Genomic DNA, 3,771 nt, shown 5'->3' on the forward strand with positions numbered 1-3,771 from the left:
GTCATAGCTTTTAAAGCTTGTCGCATCTCAATCCGTTGGAAAAAATTTTTCCTGTAGCATATTTTATTTTTACGAACCAACAAGGTCTTTGTTTATTTCCTTCTTTTTTTTTGCTCCAATTTCCCCATTGTTTTTTCAAGGATAGTATTTCAGAGCCACTAGTCAAGTTTATTGTAACAATAAACTTACGTTTCGGAAACATTTTGTGCTGTGAAACAGAATACACTAAAGTTTGAAGGTCACATCGATTTTCGAAAGTTTATAAATGGAGGTGTATGACAGTATCACCAGCTGTTGCTGTCCAAGTAACTCCAACATCGAAATACTACAACGATTCCAATCGAAAGCGCTAAGAGCCTTAATAGACGCACCTTGGTATGTTACCAACGAAACCATCCATCGCGACCTCAAGATACCTACAGTCAAAGAGGAAATAGCAAAATATAGCGACAGATATAGCAAAAGAGTCAAGAAACACCGAAACCCCCTAATCACTGGACTACTCGATACGACGGACCAGATTCGCAGGCTGAAGAGGCACTACTCGCTAGACCTAAACGTTAGATTCATTTAATTATCCAAATTAAGCATATGCACTTACTTATAATACTTATAAATTATACCTATCTATAATAAGTATTAACTTATTGTAAATAAACAGCCATGTCACTGCGCCACGCCGGAAAAATTACTGAAAATTCTCAACGCGAGAATTGATTGTAATTTCAACAAATAAATAAAAACAAAAAAAAAGCTGTTGCTGTCCCCAAGCGCCAAAATACGTTCTGACTACTATTTTATGTATCTCACAGAAGTATGTCTTCATTCATCATCTCCCATGCCATCCACCAACGTGTTCTTAACATGTTATCTCCTAGTAAAATATTGATGTTGAGTCAGATATCCAACTGAATAATCTTTTCGGTGTCTACTATAAGACATTTAAAACCAAGGCTCGTACACACGTGTGCTTATACGTCAGATGTAATACTTAACACGAAACCTGCTTATATTAATATTAAATTTATGCATAGTAGGATGTTCGACCTTTGTAAAAATGAAATTATAATACATACAGTTTCACCGTGGAAAAGTGAATCTTTCTAGCATGTCCACGCAAATGCAGCGGAGGGGAGGACTGTGCATGCACCAAACAACTTTACGTTCGTAATTTTTCACACAAATGTACAACTGTAGGGAAAAAATTATCTCTGATTTTTCGGATGTTAGGAATCGACAATATCGCATAACGGAATGCTGTGTTCTACGTATTCTATTTTTGTTACGAAAGTGGTACAAACGAAGTCCACGTAAGAATAGTACAACAAAATCGGTTGAGGTTAGGTTATCGTGCAGATATCGCGGCTTTTGCATTGGAAATCACGCAACTGCCAGTCTCGTCGTTCCTTGTAAACGAAAGAAAGGTATTGTAATCGGTCGGAATTAACATAAAACTCGTCGTTTCATGATAATACTGTGCATTCTGAATATGCTATGATTTGGTTTAAAATAATAAATAGTCCATTCTTGCATACTATTGCTCCAGCTTTACTTGTATTTTCGATATTGGTATAAATAGAAAGACAATTAATGTCGTTCGAGTCTATTTTCGGATCATTTATATTACGTTTAATCCATATAGTTATCATATGAGACATAGTATCGTAAAATTTGGAAGAATAAAACGTTCGTACAGGAAGTACATTTTATAAGAACTCCAACAAATCTGCGTGTGCACCTAAAATACAAACTGATAGTGATAGTGATTGTTCATAAGTTTATATACATTATCTAATGTCAATCGAAGGTATCAATTCTTTTTCTCCATAAGAGTACTTTTTCATTTATATGTGTTCAAAAATACATGTGTTCAACCGTGAAGCATATGTCACCTACAACGAAAAAGAGTTTTCCTATACTTAATATTTCCTTTATATACCTATGAAAGTCTATTCTTCGCGTAGTATGAAATTATGAATAAATCTGGAATATTGTTCAATCTGAAAAGAAAAATAACTTATTGACATCATTCATTGATACGAGATTCAGAATGTTTGTTTTGTCTTGCAGAAAAAGAAGGCAGCCCTCCCTTTCTTTTAATGTGAAATAGAAAGCGAAAATTTGAAAACAGATTTTTTGGAAATTTACTTGCAAATATCGTTTTCAATATCGTGATTTTCTTCCCAATGGTACTGTACTTTCAAATTTTCCAGTATCCCTCTAAAAACAAAAAGTCGAACCTCGTTATTGTTAACGTAGGCATTACAAGGAAGAGAAGTATTAGAAAGCAGCTCCTTTTTGTTATGGATTTCTTTATAATCATGTAAATAAGAAATTCCGGAAATTTTTTCCTAAAGAATTTAATTCTTGTGCTTTGATTGATAATTATTACACTACATACTAACTTTTCGCATACTGTTCGCGTCTAACAATTTCCTAATAATAACTACTTCAAAATAACATATGTTCTTGCACGAATTCAAAAGTACGTATGATACAATTACAATTGATTCTAAAATAATAATTATTTAAAGATATTAAGATACTAATTAAACGTTTCACTATATTTCAAAATCTGGAACAACAAATTTTTATTTATAAAAAATGAAACTGTGTTTATATATTCTTTGTCATGATGCTATTTCTTATTACCATGTCGACATTTTTTAAAATTCATTTTGTTATCTCTACGCAATATGAAAATTCATATACTGCTTAATATTTTTTACATATTATCCATCCACCGCATGATATCTCCTGAAAAATCAAAATATTAATGTTATATTATTACAATGCTTCTTAAATTTCAATTTTTGACAAATTTGAAATCCAATATATTTTGCACAATTATTATTTATCAAAAAATTCCAAGTTAGTAACTTTCTTTTCAAATGGCAAATAACATATACTTTGACTTACCTGTAAGTTTTTGTTCCTAATCATCATTTCCTCTTATAGAACATCATTATTGTTCTTATAATTACTACCAGTGTCATAGATATTGTAGTGGCTACAACTGAATTAATAGAAAATGATAAATAACTGTGTATAACACTAACACATAATTGTGTATAACAATGACAGATAACTTTTACTTACATATCAGTCGATAAGGGATTACTGTGATATCCTGTTGATGTTTCTTAAGGCACTTGATTAGGTGCGATACGGTATCATTCCTTATGGTATACTGTAGATAAGTATTTTAGAAAATAACAAGAATAAATCTAAATTATTCAGAGGTTCCAGTTTCGGCTTAGACATAAATACAGGGCCATTTGCAAAGAAGAAAGGGTGCGTTTCTACAGCCTCGTTATAGTAACCATGAATACCAATCTCTGAATTACTGGTTACTAAACATAAATATCCTATAAAATTTAATATATTTCTTTAATTTTTAATACATACATGAGTTAGTAGTTCTAAATTATGAATCATCCTACCTGTGATATTACGCTTTTCCTTATAATATCATCACTCGAGTGAACAACATTAAGATCATGTAAACCATGTCATCCTATCTTACTGTGAAGATACTTAGTTATGTTATCTAACATTATAAAAATATCATCAAATTCAAGTCCTTTTATTCACATCACATGGCCACGACGATCTGGTTCTTCGTTATATAATGTTCTAAAATTTGTCGTATATATAGGATGTACAAACCGTGATATCAAGGTATCAGTTCTTCCTTCCCAAGGGACAGTTTCATTAAAATTCTGATAGAATTAAAAATTAATTATTAATATTCTAACAATCATATATGTT

General features: G+C 31.5%; 1 long non-coding RNA gene across 1 annotated transcript; it reads right to left on the reverse strand.

Annotated features, from left to right (window-relative positions):
• Window positions 1-2,379: 2,379 nt before the first annotated feature.
• Window positions 2,380-3,454, reverse strand: LOC126876545 (uncharacterized). The gene is made up of 3 exons (XR_007694284.1): window positions 3,100-3,454; window positions 2,920-3,016; window positions 2,380-2,757 (listed from the first exon to the last, which is right to left on the reverse strand). It is a non-coding gene; the product is annotated as an uncharacterized LOC126876545 (long non-coding RNA).
• Window positions 3,455-3,771: the final 317 nt, after the last annotated feature.

This window comes from Bombus huntii, unplaced genomic scaffold, assembly GCF_024542735.1.
Source record: "Bombus huntii isolate Logan2020A unplaced genomic scaffold, iyBomHunt1.1 ctg00000082.1, whole genome shotgun sequence".
In the NCBI taxonomy this organism is placed as follows: Eukaryota; Metazoa; Arthropoda; class Insecta; order Hymenoptera; family Apidae; genus Bombus; species Bombus huntii.